The 24,390-nt window shown below is 42.7% G+C and overlaps 1 pseudogene; it reads left to right on the forward strand.

Moving 5' to 3' along the window:
* The first annotated feature begins 1,192 nt into the window (after positions 1 to 1,192).
* Positions 1,193 to 24,390, forward strand: part of LOC115293344 — a 42,993-nt pseudogene continuing 19,795 nt past the window's right edge.

The raw sequence follows: 24,390 nt of genomic DNA on the forward strand, positions 1-24,390 counted from the left end.
GCATGGCAGCGTAAAGTCGTTGGTAACAAATGGTGCACTGGGAAGCCCTTTTTATCAACCTGCTCCAGGACCAAACTGCCTTCCACACAGAATCGAAGACCCACATAGATTTCCACGTGGATTATTTCCACCTAGACCATAATCAGGTAGTTTGGCCTTTTTTGGCCAGATACTCCAAAACATCTATCTCGAAAGCAACAGAGAGTGGGTCATTTGTTGGGTTTCAAACCCGTGAGAAGGATTGGAAATATCTAAAAAGGACTAGAAGGGGCAGGAGGTGGAGAAAGAAAAAAAAAAAAAGGATTATAACCCAAAGATATAGCGGTCACAATCCTTATGTACAAAGAACACATTTATAATAAAGCCCAGATTCTATACTGAAAACGACCGGGTTCAGCTTGAATTCCTCCTTAGAGTCTACTCAGGAATATCGGAGGATCAAGAGGCGGGTCCTAACAAGGGAGACCTTTCTCAATCGTAATCCCAAATCAGGAGGTCGCTGGTTTTCACAGGGGCTACTAGCCTGAAGATTTTTTAAAAATGAGGTCAGCCACCTGGGTGGGGGGGGGCGGGGGACGTATGTCATAAACAGGAAGCCTGTATTTCTGACAGTCTCTAAAAATGAAAAGGCCTTTGGCTATTCACTGATAGTTCCAGAAGCTTCCTCTCTGAACAAGGACAGGGCACTCTTCACGGCTGACAGCTTTTTGGGAGCAGAACATTGTGAAAATACGATTTCTATTCTTGCAGAGAAAGCTCAGATGCCTCCTGACAGAGAACCGCATCCAGGAGCAGAAGGGGCGCCTGCGAGCTGCCGGCCTGCAGCGAAGGGCACTGGCGGAGACAAAAGGTATTTTCCCTTGTGCGGCAGAGAGAGGCCCATCTGTTAGCCTGCCCGCGGTGCAGGGCCGGGGAAATCCTTCATGAGCAAGAAGCCTCCTGCCAGAGTTCCCTGGAAACACTCCCCAGACGAGCCCGCCCACGCACGCTGCTTCCCAGCCTGCGGTTTTTGCATTTTTCCTTTTTATTGCTCCAGAGGGCGAGGCAGAGAAGGGCGCCTGGGACTTACAGCCAGCCGGAGGGTCTGCCTTCAAAACCCTCCGAAGTGTGCGGGGTGTTGAGACCCAGAACAGCACGACCGCCTGAATTCAGAGCCGCCCACAACCAAGGACGGGATTTTGCAAACAAGCTTATGGGAGGTGGGAGCGCCGAAGCTGTGTGTGTCTATGCGCTGAAGCAGAGGCCCTCCAGGGATCACAGACGGGATCTGAAAAGAAGCAAGGTCCCCAGGGATGATGGACAGGCTGCTGCCACGGCCACGTGTCCTGCTGATAGCCAGGTTGCTCTGAACCTGAGCTGGCATGACCGTATGACCTCTAGGCCCAGGAGTGACCTCTCCTCTGGTCCCAGAAAGGAAGCAGAGAGCGCGCGAGGCTCACTAAGAACCCTCTGCACCCAGTAGTTTCAATGGGGAGCCCTCTGAATGGGGAGAAACAGCAATGGTTCTCTGACTACCTCCCCTCCACCCCGCCCCGAGGCACACTGAGTCTTCAATGTGGAGGCAGGTGCATGCATTTCTAGTCTGGTCTTTGGAACACATTGGCACAAAATACCTAGGAGGTTCTCCCCGCCTAGACTTTATGAATGCAGAAATCTAACCACGCCACCACTTTGAAAAGCTCTACTCTCCTTGTGCTCTTCTTCAAGAGTTACTCATGTTTTCCCTGACCTGCTGTGCGCTTTGGGGATTGTTGGAGGGCTTTCCGAAATGAATGAACTAAGCCCCGGGGCTACCTCCACAGATCAGACTATATCACTTGCTGGTATCTGATCCCTCCCAGTTAAACGTAAAAGTGTCACCCAACCCAGCCAGCGCACGAGTAATCTGTGGGGCGGGAGCCGGGAAGACGCCGGCACGTTGTCCCCTGACCTTCGCAAGTCATGGGCTTGGGTCATGGTGTTGAACAGCGCTCTCTCCTTCCTCTGCCTCGCTGCTGCAAATGTGGATGACCCAGGGAGGGGAAAGCCGGAGCTGGTGTTTGCAACAGGGAAACAAGAATAGGGCGGCAGCACCACCGTTCTCAAACTGGCAGAACTGCAGGAGGGAACCCGAAAGAAAACCTGGACGCCTGAAGATGGTGCTTTTATTAGGGCATCCAAGAAACCCTTTCCTCGCTGCCACGTGAAGGAAGGAAGAAGTCACGTGGCTCACTTTGTAACCATCACACAGAACAAGAAAGAGGGTGTTTTATTCACTACCATCGATGGTTACCAATACCAGCAACTGATCTGGAGAGCCCGTAATAAAGCTACCGGAAAGATGTTCACCCTTTGGTTTTCAGCATCCTGATGGTCTACAGAGTTCAGAAGAGGTGTACCGGCACACCGTGTTTTGTTGCATTTGGCTTTATATACTGTGTTTCTTACAGACTGGATTTTTGTGCAGCCCCTGCATCGAAGAAGTCTATCTGCACCCTTTTTCCAACAGCATTTTCCCCCTTGGTGTCTCTGGGTCGCATTTTGCTGATTCTTGCAGTAATTTCATTATTTTTCACTATTAATTGCTGTTCACTATTATTTTTTCATTGTTATTTCATTTCCCATGGCAATCCGTGATCAGCAATTCTGACTCGGCGAAAGCTCAGATGACCGTTAGCATTTTTTAGCCGTAAAGTATTTTCTAAGTGTTTATTATTTATCTTTGAAAGAGAGAGAGACAGAGCACAAGCGGGGAAGGAGCAGGGGGGTGGGGAGGCACAGAATCTGAAGCAGATGCCAGGCTCTATGCTGTCAGTACAGAGCCTGATGCGAGGCTCAAATCACGAACTGTGAGATCAAGACCTGAGCCAAAGTCAGACGCTCAACCAACTGAACCACCCAGGCACTCCAGCCATAAAGTATTTTTAAATTAAGGGATGTACACTGTGTTTTAACACGTAATGTTACTGCACACTTAACAGAAGACAGTTTAGCATAAACGCAACTTTTATATGCACTGGGAAACCAAGAAATTCAAGTGACTCCTTTTATAGTGATACTTGCTTTATTTGCTTTATCATGGTGTTCTGGAACTTGCAGAATCTCCAAGGAATGCCTATATAATGAACAGAGCTTCTTTTTATCCAATTCCATGTAAACAGCAACCTTGTAGGCTACTCAAGGAAAGTGCTCTGAGAAAGGACAGAATTCATGTTTTTACAGAAATCATAATGTCAGCTCCATCATGACAAGCACAGGATATTTTTGTGTGAGGAGCCAAGCCAGTCCCCGGCCCATCGTGCTTTCTGGTGTAAGGCTTATTACTTTTGCAAAACTGAAATCAAAGTCAGGGTGGAGAAGTCTAAAGAACAGTGTTTCTGTGGGTGTTGTATATATAAGTGATGAATCACTGAATTCTACTCCTGAAATCAGTGTTACATCGCACTGTGTGTTAACTAACTAGAATTTAAATAAAAATTTGAAAAGGGGGGGTTAAAAAAAAGAACAGTGTTATGTCACAACGTGGACCAGATTGAGAAAATTTCCCCTAAAGGACAGATCCAAAAAGCCACCAGTCCGGGCCTTCTCTCCCAGTCTGTGAAGCATGATTGATGACTGGCTCCCTAGGACATAAAAACAACAGAGCCAGCAGTTGAGGGAGAAGAAAGTCCCTTCTAGAAGATGTAATGAGTACGACAATGAGGCAGTGAAACATTTTCAAGAGATTGGAAAGAGATTTCCCAGTGCAAAGAGATACCTAATAACAGGAGGAGGGGAGCCTGGGTGGCTCAGTTGGTTAAGCATTTGGCTCTTGATTTTTGCTCAGGACATGATCTCACAGTTCATGAGTTCGAGCCCTACATCAGGCTCTGTGCTGGAAGCACGGAGCCTGCTTGGGCTTCTCTCTCTCCCTCCCTCTCTGCCCCGCCCCCGCTCATGCCCTGTCTCTCTCAAAATAAATAAATACACATGGTTTTAAAAAGATAATAGGAAGGGGATATCCTCCCACATTGCCTGCTCTGGCCCAAAAAGAAATCATATTTTCCAAATCCTACGGAGCCTCATTCAAATTCTGCATTATCCACATGTTCCAGGCAAGGAAACTGGGCAAAGGTACAAACATGAGAGGACATTTGCAGATTCCCCAGCCCAGCCCTTTCATTTTACGTATAAGGAAGTGAAGTAATTAACACAAATCATTGGAGAGTGAGCATCAAGCGTGATGCTAGAACCCTCCTCCCCCTCCTCCCCCACCCCCTCCTCCTCCCCCCTCCCCCTCCCCTCCTCCTTCTTCTCCCCCACCTCGTTATTTTGAGAAAGAGAGAAACAGAGAGAGAGAACAAGCGAGCAGGGGAGGGGCAGAGAGAGAGGGAGAGAAAAGAGAGAGAATCCCAAGCAGGTTGCATGCCATCAGCCCAGAGCCCGATGCAGGGCTCAATCTCAAAAACCGTTAGATCATGACCGGAGCCAAAATCAAGAGTGGGAGGCTTAACTGACTGAGCCGCCCAGGCGCCCCTAGAACTGTAGTCCTCTAAGCCAAGAGCCCCCTCAGTACCTATTCAGGCTTCCTGTGGAAATGGTGCCACGTTCTTCTACGCTGCCTGCCTTGCCTCCTTCACCAACAGAGAGGCGTCCCGTGGCATGTCTCAAACCTCTGGCCATTCACAGCTTACTGCATTAATAATTGCCACTATTTCTCTCATTCATATTGCGCTCTTTCTCTGCACTCCCCTGTGAGCCCTCAGATGTCAGCAGCAAAATTCCTACATCACTGCTACCATAAGACTTGATATTTGCACTTCTGCTTTATACCTGTCTTCCTTTCCGGACTATAAGCTCCTTGAGAACAGAAAATACTTTTACGTTTGCATCCTAATACCTAATACAGTGCCCAGTGAACAATAATACTTAGTAAATAAACGGAGTCTTGTTATATAATGTTTGCCTGTTTAACTAATGCACATTTCATGAGTATATGCATCCTGACTCCCAAGCAGATTTCTGGCTCCTTGATTTCAAACCTCTTTAGTTTCTCAATATCCCACCATTATTGGCGTATTGGACGGGGAGGTAGAGCGAAAAGCCAGGGGGGACTGTTGGGTGCATATTTCATACCTCAGGTTCTTGGGCAAGAGTCTGAGTGCACCCCGTGGCTTTGTCTGAATTCTGCCACATTCTTACCACCCACCTGCACCACTCCACACCCCACCCCGCGGCCCCGTAAGTAAGAAGAATTCAACTCCAACGCTTTCGGACTCTGCCCACCAGGCGGCTCTGGAGAGGAACATGGCAGCCGCAGACCTGGGAGAGTCGGCTGAGTCAGCTGGCTATCCCAGGGCCTTTTAGGTGAGCAGGACTCCCTTCCTTGGCCCTGCCAAGGGAGGAAGGCGGCAGTCTCTGAAGAAGTAAATTAGAACACGGGGCACCTGGGGGCTCAGTCGGTTAGGTCTCCGACTTTGATGCAGGTTATGATCTCACAGTTTGTGGGTTCGAGACCCAGAAAGGGCTCTGTGCTGACAGCTCGGAGCCTGGAGCCTGCTTCGGATTCTGTGTCTCCCTCTCTCTCTGCCTCGCCCCACTCACACCCTGTCTCTCTCTGTGTCTCAAAAATGAATAGACATTAAAAAAAAATAGGAAAAAAAAAGGAAGTAAAACAGAACAGAAGACTTGAGTGCAAGGCCACTCCTTACTCTCTTGTCCCAACCATAACGACACTTCAGCAAACGCAAAGGGGCGATCTTCTGCAGGAGACTGGTCGGCCTTCGTAATATTTCCAAAGGGATTTATCTCTGAGGCTTCCTCATGATGTTATTGTCTTACAGACTGTTTTTGTTCAAGAGTCAGAAAAGCGATAATACACATATCTCTGTGCCTATTTGTTGAGCCTTCTCTGTGGTCGACACTTTGCTAAGTACTCTACATAATCACCCCACTTGCTAGGCAGCTGGCTCCAGGAAAGTAGACACTGTGTCTCCATTGTTTCCAGCAGTAAACACTCCCCCCATCGTGCATGTGCACACATGCACACACACCATAGTTCCTCAAGCACAGCAGGTGTTCAATTAATATTTGCTGAAGGAACATGGGGCTCCTGGGTGGCTCAGCTGGTAAAGCACCCAGCTCTTGGTTTCGCCTCAGGTCATGATATCACAGCTTCATGAGTATGAGCCCTGCATCGGGCTCTGCCCTGGCAGTGTGGAGCCTGCTTGGGATTCTCTCTCTCTCCTCTCTCTCTGCCCCTTCCCCACATGCACCCCAATGTTTATAGCAGCACTATCAACAATAGCCAAAGCATGAAAGAGCCCAGATGTCCACTGATAGATGAATAGATAAAGAAGATGTCAATATATATACACAATGGAGTATTACTCAGCAATCAAAAAGAATGAAATCTTGCCATTGGCATCTACATGGATGGAACTAGAAGGTATTATGCTAAGTGAAATCAGTCAGTCAGAGAAAGACAAATATATGACTTCATTCATAGGAGGAATTTAAGATACAAAACAGATGAACATAAGGGAAGGGAAGCAAAAATAATATAAAAACAGGGAGGGGGACAAAACTTAAGAGACTCTTAAATATACAAAACAAACAGCGTTGCTGGAAGGGTTGTGGGAGGGGAGATGGGCTAAATGGGTAAGGGGCGTGAAGGAAGGCTCTTATTGGGATGAGCACTGGGTATTACCTGTAGAAGATGGATCACTGGAATCTTCTCCTAAACTCATTGTTGTACTATATGCTAACTAATTTGGATGCAAATTTAAGACTTAATTAATTTTAAAAATTAAATTTTAAAAAAGAGTAGAAAAACTAAGACTGCAGAAGTACACACCAATATTTGGCCAACCTATGTTTTGTATTTTTTTAATGATTTTTTTTTTTTACATATATTTAATTTGAGAGAGACAGAGACAGTGCACGTGGGGAAGGGGAAGAGAGAGAGGAGAGAGAGACAGAATCCCAAGTAGGCTCCACACTGCCAGGACAGAGCCCAATGCAGGACTCTAACCCACAAAGCTGTGCGATCATGACCTGAGGTGAAACCAAGAGTCAGATGCTTAACCAACTGAGCCACCCAGCAGCCCTTATATTATTTATTTATTTATTTATTTATTTATTTTTTTTGGTGGGGGGCCATGAGCGGGGGAGAGGCAGAGAGTCGGGGAGAGAGAACTGATGTGGGACTTGATCTCAAGGCCCCGGGATCCTGATCTGAGCTGAAACCAAGGGTTGGGTGATTAACCAACCAAGCCACCCAGGCTCCCCTTGTATTTTGTATTTTTGACCAAAAAAAACTTCCATACCTCAATCAGTTAATAAGAAATACATAAAGGTAGAATAGACTTGTTTTTTCCCAGCCACAGTAGAATATGAATAAAGGAACCAAAAACTGACGAAAATTTCAAATCCCTCCCCCTAGAACCTCTGGACCCTGGGAGATGGGAAGGCATAGAAATTGGGTTTTATGAGGAAAATACTAGAGTTTCAGCACCAGAATACATTCTCATTGTCATCTTGTCCACATCCCAGCTTCAAGCACAGAAATACTTCAGTCAGCCAATACAAAACCTTGATTCTAGAAAACAGACACTTTATAAACACAAAGCAAAGGTATCCATTACAATTTCACTTCTCATAAATTTGGAAGAGACCTTCAGGGATCATTAGTCATTCATTAATTCCTGGAATATTTGGAACTCTGATTACTTTTTCCCATAGATATGAAAGGTTCCCTTTTTTTAATAACTGTGAACTTCAGTTGTGAAGCACAAAAGGTCTGTGATAGGGATGCTATGTTCTTTCAATCTTTAAAAAATTCAGAAGTTGGGGCACCTGGATGGCTCAGTCAGTTAAGCATCTGACTTCAACTCAGGTCATGATCTCACAGTTCATGAGTTGGAGCCTTACATCTGGCTCTGTGCTGAGAGCTCAGAGCCTGGAGCCTGCTTCAGATTCTGTGTCTCCCTCTCTCTCTGCCCCTCCCCTGCTCACTCTCTGTCTCTTTCTCTCAGAGATAAATAAACATTAAAAAAAATTTTAAACTTAGAGGTCATTTTGGGGTGCCTGGCTGGCTTAGTCTGTAGAGTGAGCAATTCTTGATCCCAGGGTTGTGAGTCTGAGCCCCACATTGGGCTAGAGATTACTTAAATAAATAAATCCTTTAAAACATTTTTAGAAGTCATTTTAATAGTTTTTGCAATATATACTTGCTACAATTAACCTGTGTCTTTTGCTAAAGAAACTTAGTGATTCCTCACTCAAGTTCTGTACCTCCTGTGCGTTGTGGATATACAGTCTGCTCAAGGTCTGGTGAATTCAGTTTACCTGTAAATGTTTCCTTAAGGAACCATATTACTCTTCCGTAACTACCTAGGATTTCACTGCCACTTTTACTGAAATCACTCTAAGCATGAGTTCCAACTCCTTGTTGGGAATAACCCACAAACAGTTAAAATTTTGGTGACCTGGCTCTAAAGCTAGCATTAATTAGGTTACCTCCTTACCAACTCCAGTTAGTAATTACTGAGATCCCTATTTAGAAATCGTTCCAACTTTCAGACCAATGGAATGCCGGCCCAACCTACATCCCATACGAAGAAATGGATGTCATGTAAAGAACTGTCTTCTCGTGACAATAAATCTTTCCTAACTCGTGTTTTCTCTAAGCTCTTCACTGTCAATGTTGGGAGACACCAGGGAGACTCATCATGAGGCTCAAGATTCAGTCTTCTTAACTGCCCCATACACACTACTTTAGCCTTTTGTCACTATCACCATGGCTACCATCAAGCAGTGCCATTTAACTATGCAAACCCTGTGGCATCTACAAGACACTTCTACCTTCCCACAGGTATACGAAGGTACACAGCTACATGGTGAGTCAAACCACACAGTTATCTCTTGCTTTTACCAACCACACTCCCATCATCAAAGAGGTAGATAGATATAGATACACAGATAGATATAGATTTAAAGATAGACATAGACATAGACATAGATCCATGGGGCAGGGGAGGAAACAGAGCTGAGGACAGAGTGCAGGCAGTATTCAAGTTCACCCTTAGGATGGGTTCTCTCCCAGAAGTCACTTCAGTCGTCATGCAGACACCTCCAGCCTGCCTCCCACGTGCTCAGGCCAACACAGACCCAACCAGCAGCCTGCACTCTTTTATCTAGACCTGGAGCCCCAGGGCTCCATGTTTTCATCAGGATCCATGGCTGGATAAAGAGAATTTCAATCCAACTGCTTCTGCAGCCACAAAGGAAAATTGAATACACAAGTTTTAGAAACTTCAATCCCATATGCCAATATGCAAATGTCAGCCTTTGTCAATTTACAGAAGAAAAAAATACAATGATCAGGAGTGAAGAGAGCAGTTCATAAGCAAAGCATTGAATTGATGCAGCCAACTGAGGTCATGCTTAACAGAGGGCGCAAGTTGCAAAAAAACTCTCTGGAATATGTAATTGGGCTTAGCATTGAGCAGTAAGAAGTATGATAAGTACTTATGTCTGAAAGATGACAGTAAATGTTAACTACGCATTGGATGAAAGAAAAAAGAACACCATTGAGGGAAAAAGAAAGAACATATGCTTTGTTCCATGTGCCATACATAGACAACAGGGAATAATATCAGCAATAGGACCGGATTTGAGAGCCCTGGCAAATTGTAAATGCCATTCATACAAAACATATTATTATGCAAATGCAAGATCTATGTTACAATACTTTGAAAATTAATCATTTCTTTCCACTCAGATTTAACAAAGTAAAAGATACCTAATGAATGTGGATTCTGAGGAATAAAATTTAAGTGATCCAGTTCATTTTCACTTTTTTATGCCTAATTTTTCTATCATTTAGCCCATAGATTATAAAAAGAAGGATTTACCCGGATTTACTTTTCCATAATGCTTAATCATACAACATCACTTCTCTTCTTTTTCTTCTTTTTATAATCTAGCTCCTTCCCTCCCTACCTTATTTAAAGGAAAGAAAAAAAAAAGGCAAAACAAACTACAAAAAAAATGCCACAGTCAGTTTTGCTACTCCTCCTCACCGATTTACAAATTTCTTTTCTCTTTTTTACCAATTTCCTTTTCCCTTCTTCCTTCCTCTATCTTTCTTTCCTTCCTTCTTTCTTTTTTCCTTTCTTTTTTCTTTCTTTCTGTTCCTTCTTTCCTTCCTTCCTTTATGTTACTTCAACTCCTCAACTTCAACAACGGACCTAAGAACTCCAGTCTCCTGAGGCTCTGATAGTACTTTCAGAGTCCTGAGTTTAGCTGTGATATTCCCCAGGACCCCTGGGTTTCCTGCTAGTCACTAAGCATAATAATCATTATAGCCTTCCAAAAATACAGGCCTCTTTTTATATAGATCATGTTAAAGGGCAGGAGCAGACTAGTTGTTGAAGTAATTGGTTTTCCAATTAAAACCACAGTCTCCTATGCCAAGAAGTCACAATGTTGAAAATCATCCTGTCAAAATTGTCCTGGGCTCTAGATAAAATTTTTATTTTTAGCTCTGACAAATGTTAATTGAAATCAGCGTCAGCAACGCAGGTGGATCGATAAACTGAGGATTTGAAAGCTATCCCATTGCCACAGGACAGAAACTGAGCGGCTGTCTTCAATACTGCAATTTTGGAAATCATTTTCTTAGTAGACAATATTAAATTGAAATGGAGCCACATCACAGAAAGGAGATTTAGTGATTTAATACTTAACCCCTGATTTTATTTTATATTTTTATTTGTTCAAAATAAGACTCTCAGTGCATTTTGTGTTTGAATAAATAATGCATTCACGTGATTAAACTGTGTAAAAATACTCACTGAAGGGTCTTGCCCCCTCCTTCCCATCAGCTGACACCTCCCTTACACACATAGCCATCTCACCAGGCATCCGCTTTTTATCCTAAAAAAGCTGGTTCTGCCTAAATCACCACCACAGTTTGTTGATGAGACGAAACTGAGTTCACTGCTTCCCATGAGAGAGAGGCCACCACATCCCAAAGTTTTGTGCCTCAGAGAGGGTAAGGTAAGGTCCAAATTTATTGAGAATTGAAAGTCTGGTTTACAACTTTTTTTTCTTTTCTTAAAATGTTTTATTTATTTTTAGAGAGAGAAAGACAGTGTGAGCAGGGGTGGGTCGGAGAGAGAGAGACACAGAATCCGAAGCAGGCCCCCAGCTCTGAGCTAGCTGTCAGCTCAGCGCCCAATGCGGGGCTCGAACCTACGAACCATGAGATCTACATGAGACCTACAAACGGTGAGATCACGACCTGAGCCGAAGCCAGACGCTCAACCAACTGAGCCACCCAGGAGCCCCAAGGCTTGTCTTTTAATGCTCAGACTTGACTGAGACTGAGTAAGAATCACCACACAACCGTCAAGGATTGATGAAACGATCCACGTGAGGATTTTGAGATTAAGAGATTCTGAATCCTAAGGAACAAATTGCTGATGTTTTCCAATGAAGACTTGATGGGTCATTTGAGAAGTTCCAGTAATGAGCAATCAAGCCATTTGCTTGGGTGTGACAGCCCCAGAAAAGGAAAGATGGTACTGGAGAGAGTCGAAAAACAAAGTCATATCGATGAAGACTGTAAGGTTTCCATTCTCAGTGATCAGGCTCAGTAAGGGAGTAGACGGTCTTGGTTCTCAATTACCTTCTCATACCTCCTTCCAAAGTTTCTCTGTGCAAGTAAGATCAAGCATTCATAAATATTCTTGTTCCTCTTCCCTTCTTTTAAACAAAAGATTATACATCACACACATTCTTCGGAATCTTGATTTTCTTGTTTAACAATATATCCTGAACATCCATGTCAGCATTGGAGTTTCTTCCCTCTTTAAGACAGCTGTGTAATATTCTATAGCACAGATGTTCTAAATTATAACAATCCTCTACTGTGTTGCTCCTAGACTTTTATAATACAAACAACACAGCAGTGAATATCTTTGCACATCTGTGATCTCACAATCTGAAGGATGAATTCCCAGACGTGAGATTGATCAAAAGGTATATGCATTTGTACTGATACCTTCATAGCTATTGTGACCTGACCTTGACAGGGTCAGTGTCAATTTTGTCTTCTACCAGACCCCACATTGTAGACTAGGAAGATGACAGTCTAGAAAGAGCAAATCACCTGCTTAGTTCACCCCACCTATTATGCACAGATGGCTCTCACACCTACATCTCCTAAACTCTAGCAGTGTTCCTATTCACCTGAATCTTTCCAAATACAAACATGGCTATTGCCGACCTCCAGGAATCCAATGGAAGATCCTTGAAACCTCTTGACAAATGACCAGAATAGGCAAACCAAGAGTATTTCCTGATCTGTGCTTCCTAACCCAGTTGCAGTAGATGAGTGGATCCTAACTGAAGAAAAAGAGGGGGAAAAGAAATGCTCAGGTGGAAGGTGAGAGAAAGGAGAAAATAAAGCAGAGAAGGAGCAATAACATAAAAGTCACCTTGTGCTATGAAACAGATCGGCTGTATTAGTGTGTGTCTTTAAAAATAGAAACCTCATTAACAAATGCCGTAGTCATTTGCATTTTCAGACATTTAAGAACCTCCTCGGTTTAATACCATCTCCATCTCTTGCCATCCAAGTTGGTTTTCCTTAAACTGTAGCTCACACAAATTAAAACCAGTACGTATATTTTGGAAGCTGTAAAACTCCATATGCACAGATCATTAACGGACTTATTTGTTTGCTTGATCTGCCTCTCAGTCTGGCCTCCTAAACCTTGATTGCTTTTAAACCAGCTCATCAAGAATCAACCCCCTTGATGACAGGAAGTTTGGCTAAAGGACAAAAAAAAAAAAGCCATAAAACATCCACTCTCCTATGACATCCAAATATCTTTGCTTACATGGTTCTGCTTAAGTCCAAAGCTAAGGGTAATAAAGTATGTATTTCTCCCTCATCAAAAAAAAAAAAGCTGGAAATAAATGCTGAGTGTTTTATACAAAATAGGCTGTAAATGCTGGATGATAAGGTCTTTAAAACAATTAAAAATAAATGTACACATCATTATTAGTGACCAACATTTTTTTTTTTGTTAATGAAACACTGTCAGTTGGCACACACCTGTTTTGGAATTACACATGCATTAACTACTGATGGTCTATGGTTTGCCAGACTCCATATTTTTTTAAAGTTTGTTCATTTATTATTTCTGAGAGAGAGAGAGAGAGAGCACAAGTGGGGAGGAGCCCAGAGAGGGAGACAGAATCTGAAGCAGGCTCCAGTCTCTGAGCTGTCAGCACAAAGCCCAACGCAGGGCTTGAACTCATGAACCACAGGAGCATGACCTGAGCCAACGTTGGATGCTTAACCAACTAAGCCACCTAGGCACCCCCACAGTCAGGATTCTTATCCTAAAATGCAGCTGATGTGGTTCCAGATTGGAGTTGAGGCCCCAAATCCATGGAGTCTCCATCCCACTCTGTAAGCCCTTTTGAACTCTGGGGAAGACCGCCATGCAGAGAAGCTGGTCTGAGGTGGGGAAGACATCCCACCGCAGAAGATATAAAATGCAACCTATGTGCATCTGTCTGTAGATCAAACACTCAAAGAGAGAGACTGCCTTGTGCCAACGTAGCAACAATGTAAAGCACCTCATTTTTCAGTTGAAACCCAAACATCTATAAAACTAACAAAATATTTGAGATGTAACACAATAGCCGGAAAATAATTCAGAAGGTAGCACTGCTTCTCTCTTCTAGATACAATCAGGCTCTAAATTGAGGGTTAGGACTTTGACAGGAATTCTGTAGCTAATCTAATTTTCTCCAGGCACAAGGTCTCCAAAACACCTGGCTTTAATTATTATGCATGTTCTAGTTTGGAAAATTAATTCAACTAGCTGTGATTCCTCACTTTAAGAACAGAGGATGAAGGGAAATGCAAAACTTCACACAGAGACAAAAGGTGTTAGTTTCTTAAGGTATTAACCAGTCAGAGAAAAACGAGTAAGTTGCCTGCACTTTTTAAATGTGAGCCTCAAGGTGTGACTTCACAGCGAGGAGACTTCGTGTATGTGTTATGTGGAATTTTTCCCATTGCTTTCTGGTCCCATAAACTTTCACGCCTTTCACACAAATAGCTTGAACATCACCTTGTTGGGCTTTGTTCCTTTAAATATCTAAGTAATGCAGGTAATTCCTCATGATACAAACACTGGTTTGTGTAGATTACATAGGGTCTCTAGTATCTTTCAGTCATTCCACTGCTTTCAAAGGCTTCAACAAAAGCAGATTTTAGAAAGAGTTTAAATGCCCATGTATGTAAAAAATTTAATAAAAATAAAAGCTCATATATATTTATACATGTGTGCAAATCTAAGGGAACCATCTGAAAGAACATAGTCTGAACCTTACTGGGTTTTTTGTGTGTTTTTGTTTTTGTTATTTTTAATGTTTATTTTTGAAGGAGAGAGAGAGAAACAACATGTGAGTGGCAGAGAGGCAGAAAGAGAAGGAGACACAGAATCCGAAACGGGCTTCAGGCTCTGAGCTGTCAGCACAGAGCCTGATGCAGGGGTGGAACTCATGGACTGTGAGAACATGAACTGAGCCACCCAGGTGCCCCTGAACCTTACTGTTAAAAGAAGGGCTTCTGGGTAGCTCAGTGGGTTGAACATCTGACTCTTGATTTTGGCTCAGTCATGGAATTGAGTCCCACATCAGGCTCTGCACTGAATGTGGACTCTGCTTGAGCTTCTCTCTCTCTCTCTCTCTCTCTCTCTCTGCCCCTCCCCCCTCAGATAAAAATAGATGATAGAAAGAGATACACACACACACACACACACACACACACACACACACACACAGGCAGGAGAATTAGAAGGAGGTATACTTTTCATGTTAACTCTGTGTCCTTGAGCCACTATCTGAATTTTTAATCCAGTGAGAATGTATTCATGTGTTACCTATAAGGAATGATCTAAAGGAAAAAATATTTTATTAAGTTTCAGTTATAAAATAAAGTTTCAAGCTATGCTGCAAATCTAGGGGCCACATTGTAGACCCCTAAGAGTGTAACCTCCCAGAAAAATCACTTTATTTTATTTTATTTTATTTTAACCTTTGCATATAGACATATCATTGGTGTCAAAGGGAAACATTCAAGAAAAGAGTCTTTCTAAACAAATTTTTGGGAAAGTTCAGTTGCTATCAACATTGGCTGCTTTCGCTTCTGGTGGTGAAAGAGGAGTATTATCCAACGTAAGTGCCTTCCACTTGTCTCCCCTTTTACACAGTAGAGATTCTGTACAATCAATTCCAATCAAGTGTGTTCCTTTTGGATTCTTTCAAAGAATGTCCTTTTCCAAAACCAATATCTGTGCGCTATTAACCTTTGAACATCCCTTTGCCGGGGCCCCACATCAGATTGAATTCTGACCACTCACGCCTCAACCTATGCTTCTCTCTCATCGCTTTGCCTGGCTCCCTACCAAGTTTCCAAACATGGAGCCCACAGTCAGACACTGGCAAGCCGTTACAAACCATTCCGAGAAAACAAGCCTTTAAAGGCATTTCCCTGTATTTGATCAGGAAACCTACTTACTCCTCTCCTCCAAGGGCAAATTAAATTGAAAACTCCCAGAGGCCACCATCTAATTCAATTCAGCCAGGATTCATTGAGTCTTGCTACAGTGAAGACACTCTCACAAATACCGTGGCATTTACAAAGACAAGATAATACTCCTGTCCTCAAGCAGCTGACAATCTTGTGAAGGTAAATCAACATCTTCCAACCCCTTGGTTTCTCCTCCATGAGAATGATATACATACTCTTGGGATTAGGACCTTTGGAGATTTTGTGTGTGCGATTAAACATACATTAGATTTCCCATCTTAACTATATTTAAGTAGACAGTTCAGTGGCATGAAGTACCTTCACAATGCTGTGTAAACAAACCATCATGCCATCCGTTTCCAGAACTTTTCTCCATAGCCCTTAAACAAGAACTTGCCATTCCCCGCCCCCGCCTCTTAGCCCATGGTAACCTCCATTCCACCTTCTGTCCCCATGAATTTGTCTGTTTTAAGTACCTCAGTAAGTGGGATCATACGGTATCTGTCCTTTGCCATCTGGCTTCCTTCATTCAGCATAACGTTTTCAAGGTTTGTCCATGGGGTAGGATGGTGTCATAATTTCATTCCTTCTTAAGGCCAAATAATATTCCATTGTGTAAATACACCACATTTTGTTTATCCACTCATCTGTTGATGGACACTTGTTTTACCTTTCAACTGGAGATTTTCCAGTAAGTAAATCTTTTTTTTTTTTTCCAGATTTCTACAAACCCTATGGTGGTTTCCTTTGAAAGACCCAGATTAGTCTTTTTCAAGTGCCCTCAGTCTCTCTGAGAGGATTACACTCTATAGAATATAAAGCAAGTTGCTGTCACAAAAGAGTAAAACCATGTCCAGGGTAGGATTCAGGGTTTTTTTAAAGATTTTTTTTAACGTTTTAATTTATTATTGAGAGACAGAGAGAGACAGAGTGTGAGTTGGGGAGGGGCAGAGAGAGAGAGGGAGACACAGAATCCAAAGCAGGTTCCAGGCTTTGAGACGTCAGCACAGAGCCCGCCGCGGGGCTCAAACCCACAAACTGCGAGATCATGACCTGAGTTGAAGTCAGAGGCCTAACCGACTTAGCCCCCACACGCCCCTGGGATTCAGTTTTAACAGGGAACATCTTCTGTTGGTACTTATAGTTCCACCTTCCAGACACGTGCACACGCACACACTATCCAGGGAAAGGCATGCCGGGATTTATCACTGAGGAAGGAAAAGGTTTCCATTGGGATATTACACCAGCAAAAAGCTGCTGAGGGTGATGGGTGTTATTGACTTCTCTCCTAGCTTCCTGAGTTTGACCAATCCCATTATTAGGAGACTGAGCATTCTAATGTAGAGTACTGCTTAGAGATTTTTTTTTTCTGTGAGATGTTCAAGACAAAGCAGAATTCCTCAACGACCCGAATGACACAGTGTGCCTCAGAGCTGGTAAGCCTTTCGAGCCTCTGAAAATACACAACTTTACGGATTTTGAAGACTCTGAAGACAATCCCCTAATGCAGACAGGGCCGTCCTCCTGATGGAAAAGAGCAAGGGTCCTCCACGCCCCATGCAGCCCACGCTCTAGCAGCTTTGTGGGCCAGAGAAAGCTAGAGCAAGAGCCCAAGAAAGGGCAGATGTGGCCTCGTGCCCACAGGTGACAAAGTGCTGGGTGCACACATGTGAGGCATCTTTGGGGAAATGACAGGTAAACACCTTGAGGAGAAACGGGATTCTGCTATCATGGACAGGGGCTTTTAACTGATATCACAATGTCTTTGGTACAAAAAGAAGTATGTCTGGGTCCACTTTACTCACAGTTCTGGCATTTAACCATCCGATTCTGAGCCTGGGTATGAATCTGAATGTTTACATAGACCTTCTGAGAAAATTGTGGGTCCCCATGCCAGCAGTATAGAGACCATTATTTTTCAGAGTCCTGTACTGCTCTAAATGACAACACAGTGACTGGCTGTTGATGTTATTGGCCACATGGAAAATAGTGAACCTCCTAGAAATGGTATCAGCGTGAACCTAATTTATTAGTGTGTGCTGAATAATGATTTACAAATCTAAAAGGGACTCTTTAAAGACATGACCTTAAACAGATCTCCAGTTTCTTCAGAAGGCATACTATATGCCTTACATATAAGGTAAAGTATGTTCTCAAACTATTTTTTACTAAATTGTGAGTGACTTTTTATTCTAGTCTAAACTACTATATATCACATGATAGGGCAGTCTCTCAATTGCTGTCATTGTTTTGTTTTTTAAGATTTTAATTTTAAGTAATCTCTATATCCAATGTGGGGCTCGAACTCATGATGCCAAGATCAAGAGTCCCACACTCTACCAACGGAGCCAGATAGGCAGCCCAGCGATTGTCTTATCTTACCTTTTTTCAAGAAGATGAATAGTTAGTGAGGGTAGGCAAGGTTGTGCTGTGCTAAGAAAGTAGCATCAGAGTCTCCTTGACTTCACACAACTAGTTTCTTTCCTGCTCATACTCCATGGCCCTCCCGCGTTGGCAGACCTCAGGTCCGACTCAGGAATCCAGGACAAGAGAGCCTCCACTATCTGGTAAGGAATGTGTGGTTTGCCAACAATGATACTAGAAGTTTCCCCAGGGACGTTAGTCTCTCCCGCGCCAGGAAGGGACACAATCACCTGCCCCTCGCATTGTATGGACCAGGACTCTCACCGAATCTCATCTAACTGCAAGAGGGCTGGGAAATGTAGGGAAAGACAGGTCATATTTGGTGAGTATAAGTCTCGGCCACTATTGCCCGACATGACCGAAGTCGGTGTTAGTTTGGGATGTCTAAGAGTACTCAGCTGAGGTTCACCTGGGTGGTTGAGCATCCGACTTTAGCATCCGACTTTAGCTTGGGTCATGATCTCACAGTTTGTGAGTTCAAGCCTCACATCGGGCTCTCTGCTATTAGCTTGGATCCTCTGTCCCCTACCCCACCCCGCACCTCCCCTGCTCACTCTATCTCTCAAAAATAAATAGTTTTTAAAAAAGAGTACTCAGCTGAAAAAACTAGAGAGTAATAAATTTAATACGTCAGTGGGATGTTTTGGTAAACCACGTTTGAAACATCACCTGCAAAGCAACACACTGAGTGGATATCTTGTACAGATCTCAACAACACGCTGAGAATACAGTTTTTAAACTAACCTTTTCAATGTTAAGCGAATGGGTACTTTTGACCCAATCACTGATGGCATCATAAAAACATTTAGAAAGGTGATGTCTTCCATAATGGAGGCAGATTATAAAGTGCTGTACTCTAGAAAGAGATGAACCTAGAAAAAAGCAACATCTCTAAAAGAATCTCCTTTTACAGATGTAGTTTTTAAATTAGAACATCAGCAAATTAATAATTAAATATTCTAACTACAGAGCTGCCCATGTAATCGATACCCTAAACTTCATATACTCAGCCTGACCTTCAAACCCTTTTCAATTTTTTATTTATTTTGAGAAAGACAAACAGATCGCGAGCAAAGGAGGGGCAGAGAGAAAGGGAAAAAGGGAGAATCAAGCAGGCTCCATGAGGTCAGTGCAAAGGGTTTTATGTAGGGCTCGAACCTACGAACTGAGAGACTGTGACCTGAGCTGAAAATAAGAGTTAAGTGCTCAACTGACTGAGCCACCCAGGCACCGCTGCCTTCAAACCCTTTTTAAATTCCTCTCATAAGAAAAATGATAAACTGCCCTAAGTTTCTGCTTGTACAGTTTATAATGTAGATGAAAGAGACCAGGAAAGAGAATTCTAACACACTGATTGAAGGAAACAGCACTGCGGATTTCAGCACATTGGCATCCGCGTAAATTCACCTGAGTAAAGAGGTTATAAGATGAGTTTGAATTCTGAGCCACACAGCCTAGTACTGACTGTATAGCAACTAGATTTACGGGCCCCCTGCTTCCCTTCAGATTGCAATGTCCCGCCTCCCCAAATGGCAGTGAACGGGCAGCAGTCAGGAAGGATCTAGTTCAGTTATCTTTTTATCTCCAGGGTCTTGGCACAGTCCTGGGTGCAGAGCAACCCCTATTCTATTAATTTTTCTGAGGCATTTGCAGGAGTCGCTGCTGGCAATGTCACAACTCCAGCAAGCTCACGCAGCCTCGGCCATTTGAGATAATGAATAAATTTCAAAGTGGGTTCTCAAATTGATTGCCAAGTAATTTGAAAATGCCACAGTGGCATGCGTTTTTTATCATCCTCATTATCCATCTCTTACACCTTCTCTTTTCTTACATTTATTTCACTCAGTTTCATTGGTTTCAAATAGTCACCCTCCTGAGTAATCTTCTCTTAAAAGGAGGCCAAAAAGGAGGAAAGAAATTAATATTTTCAACAGTGACTCAGCAAGTTTTGGGTCTTTTTTTTTTCAATTGTGAGCAAAAGACCAAATAATTTTTTAAAGTTGAAATAAAACCATTTGACTTCTGTGACTCAGCAAAATAAATCAGTCAGTGTAAGACATTGTATTAATGGGAACAGAATTTTTATTTTCATTTATCAGTACTTTCTCAATTTACTAACAGATCGATGCTTGGGTCATAATTTAAGATATATTTCTTTAAAAATTGTAGGATCTAAGGACATAGCCAAGAGAGAGAGACAGAAAGAGAATACTGATTAATAAATACCACATGTGCTAAATACTGATATAAACCCCAGACGATAATTGGTGGGTTTCCCCCATGTTTATCTGAGGAAGGCATAAGAATTCTGTTGGCATTCTGGTCACTCGAAAAGCACATTTAGGGGTGCCTGCGTAGCTCCCTCAGTTGAATGTCCAATTCTTGAGATTGGCTCAGGTCATGATCTCGTGGTTGTGAGATCAAGCTTCTCATCAGGCTCTGTGCTGAGTATGGAAATTGCTTAAAATTCTCTGTCCGTCTCTTTGCTCACACTTGGTCACATTCACTCTTTCTCTCAGGAAGGAAGGAAGGAAGGCAGACAGACAGGCAGACAGAAAAGAATAGAATCTGATGCTGAAATGGATACCAATGACCTGGGCCCTCAATCCAATTATATCTAGTTACCCAATTCCTAATTGAATGACTTTGGACAAATTACTCAGTCTCTCTTAGCTCCATTACTCATCTGAGACCTCGGAACATGGTTACCAGATAAAATATAGGACACCTAGACAAGTCTGAATTCCAGCTAAGCAACGAATAACTTTTTAGTATAAATATGTTCTGTGCACTACTGGCAAAGAACATGGAAACGCAGTATCATACCACTGTGCATATGAAATGTAAATTTAACTGGGGGACCTCTATTTTTATTTGCTATTTCTGGCAACCCTACAAAGAAGTAACAATCCATAAGGCATTTAGGTGAGGATTCAGTAAGGCTCTATTTTCTAGAGCCTGTTCTGGTGAGCTTTTCAATTATTTTAAGTCTCCTTTGATACTGACACTAGTCCAATGAACAATGTACAATTATTTTCATTTTCCAGATTGGCCAAAAGACTGAGATCAGGACTTGGTCCACAGTTACACAGCTGTGATGGGAGAGGCAAGACTCAAGATGCAGCTATTTAGCACCAAAGCTGAGAAAAGTAACCTCTGTTTTGCCACACCTTAGCAGGCTCTAAGCCAAGGGTCGGGGATGGTCCATGACCAAGGACCCAGAGGCCGTGAACAAGACTAGGTTTATGGTGGGAACTTACGTACTGGGAGTCCAGCATTGGCAGAATGGACAAAGTACCTGTTGCTAGACTCTATGCACGGCAGTTAGTCTGGCTTACTATCTGTAGCCCTTCCCCTCCTTGCATGCCGGGTCCCAAGGAGATCAGATCTGCCATCTGGATGTTGTTTGTTACCAAGGAGACGCTCTAGGGGCACCTGCGAAGCTCAGTCGGTTAAGCGTCCCCCTCTTGATTTGAGCTTAGGTCATGATCTCATAGTTCAGGCACTGACAGTAAGGAACCTGCTTTGGGATCCAATCTCTCCCTCCCGTCCCTCTCTGCCCCTCCTCCATTCATCCCCCTCCCCATCCGTGTCTGTCTGTCTGTCTGTCTGTCTCCCTCTCTCTCTCTCTCTCTCAAAACTTAAAAAAATAAATAGAAACAAAAAGACACTCTGGTTGGCCACCCTGGAGCCTGACTTTGAATGCTAAACAACACGTTCTTCTACACACTCTGCTTGATGAGAATAGAGACGGAGGACGGGGTCTCTACATTCTCAAGATGGTGATTGACAAGGGCATGAGGGCACCTGGGTGGCTCACTTGGTTTAGTGTCCAACGCTTGATTTAGGCTTGTGATCCCAGGGTCGTGGGAATGAGCCCCAAATTGGGCTCCGCAGTGAGCCTGCTTACGATTTTCTAGCTCTCTCCCTTTGCCCCTCCCCCGCTTTTGTGCTCGTGCTCTCTCGCTCTCACTCTCTTGCTCTCTCTCAAAAAATAAATTAAAAAACAAGGGCATTTGAGGTGTGCCTACACAAATCAGCCTTCTAGCATGTACTATACAACCTCTATGCCCGTTGGTTCTGAAACTTTAGCATTTGTCAGAATGGCCAAGAGAGCCTGTTAAAACCAGATTCCTGGACCCAGACTCCAAGTTTCTAAGTAGCTCTGAGTGGGGCTTGATAATCTACATTTTTCACACGTTCCAGATGTGGCAGATGTTCCTGGCAGGGACTATGCTTCGAGAACCCCCACCGCCTGCTGCAGCGCTCTGTGATGACTACTGTGATTGCCCCTATAAATAAGAGCAACATGCCCCCACTCATGATGAGTCACAAAAGAATTCCAGTGCCCAATTATCACCTACTGTTTTGTTTTGTTTTCTAGTTTATAGGTTTTTTTAAACTATTGCTATTACTTTTATTATTACAATTGTTTTCACACCTTCCAGATCTTTTGTATCTAATAATTTTAGTACTAACCATTTCTTATTAAAGCATAATTGAATGTAACATTATATTTGTTTCGAGCGTACAACATAATGATTTGACATTTGCATATGTTACAAAATGATCACCACAGTAAGTCTAGTTACCATCTGTCACTATATAGATTCATAAAGTTTTTTCTTTTTTTGAGAGAGACAGAGAAGGAGAGAGCATGCACGCACACATGTGTGAGAGCAGGGGAGGGGTAGAGGGAGAGGAAGAGAATCTTGAGCAGGCTCAATACCCAGTACAGAGCCCAACATAGGGCTTAATCTCGTGGCCATGAGATCATGACCTGAACCGAAATCAGGAGTTGGACACTCAACTAACTGAGCCACACAGGTGCCCCTAAAGTTTTTCTTATGATGATACTTTGAAGATCAACTCTTTCAAATATGCAATATAATATTATTGACTATAGTCACCATACTGTACATTACATCCCCATGACTTATTTATTTTATAACTGGATATTTGTACTTCTTGATTCCCAACCCCCCTGCTCATCTGGCAACCACCAATCTGTTCTCTACACCTAGGAGTTTTGTGTTGTTTGTTCATTTGTTTTGTTTTTTGGATTCCACATATAAGTAAAATCATATGGTATTTGTCTTTCTCTGTCTGATTTGTTTCACTTGGCATTAGTCCACCAGGTCCATCCATGTTGTTGCAAATGGCAAGATTGCATTCATTTTTATACCTGAGTAATATTCCATTATGTATATGTGTGTGTGTGTGTGTATATAATACACACACACACACACACACACACCCCACATCTTCTTTATCCATTCATCCATCAGTGGACACTTAGGTTGTTTCCATATCTCAACTACTCTAAATAATGCTGCAATGAACACAGCAGTCCATGCATCTTTACAAACTCATGTTTTCATTTTCTTCAGATAAATACCCACAAGTGGAATTATTGGATCATATGGTAATTCTATCTTTAACTTTTTGAGGAACCTCCATACTGTTTTCCACAGCAGCTGCACCAATTCACATTCCCATAATAGTGCACGAGGGTTCCTTTTTCTCCACATCCTTCCCAACACTTGCTATTTCTTGTTTTTTGTTTTATTTTGTTTTGATACTAGGCGTTCTGAAAAGTGTGAGGTGTTATCTCATTGTGTTCTGATTTGTAATCCCCTCATCATTAGTGAAGGCAAGCATCTTTTCAGGCATCTGTTGGTCACCTGTAGGATTTCTTTGGGAAAATGTCCATTCAAGTCCTCTGCCTGTTTTTAATTAGGTTATTTGTTTTTAAGGGGTTGAATTGTATGAGTTCTTTATATATTTTAGAAATGAGCCCCTTATGAGATATATGATTCATAAACATCTCTTATCCAGTAAGTAGCCTTTAATTTCGTCAACGGTTTCCTTCACTGTACGGAAGCATTTTAGTCTGATGTAGTCCCAGCTGTTTATTTTGGTCTTTGTTGCCCTGGCCATTGGAGTCAGGTCCAAAAACTCAACATGAAGACCAATGTAAAGCCCCCTGTGGCCTATGTTTTCTTCTAGAAGTTTACAGTTTCAGAAGATACATTCAAGTCTTTAATCCATTTCTTTATTTTTATGTTTTTAATCCATTTTGAGTTTGTTATTTTCTGTAGCGTAAGAAAGTGGTCCACTTTTATTCTTTTGCATGTGGTGTCCAGTTATTCCCAACACCATTTCCTGAAGGCACTATCCCTTCCCAATTGTAGATTCTTGCCGCCTTTGGGGTAAGTTAATTGACCATATAAGCTTGGGTCTACCTCTGGGCTCTCTGTTCTGTTCCACTGATCTATATGTCTGCTTTTATGCCAATACCATATTGTTTTAACTAGTATAGTTTTGTAATAGAGTTTGGAATCAGGGAACATGAAGCCTCTAGCTTTGTTCTTTCTAAAGAATGC

This window comes from Suricata suricatta, chromosome 6 (assembly GCF_006229205.1).
Source record: "Suricata suricatta isolate VVHF042 chromosome 6, meerkat_22Aug2017_6uvM2_HiC, whole genome shotgun sequence".
Classification (NCBI taxonomy): Eukaryota; Metazoa; Chordata; class Mammalia; order Carnivora; family Herpestidae; genus Suricata; species Suricata suricatta.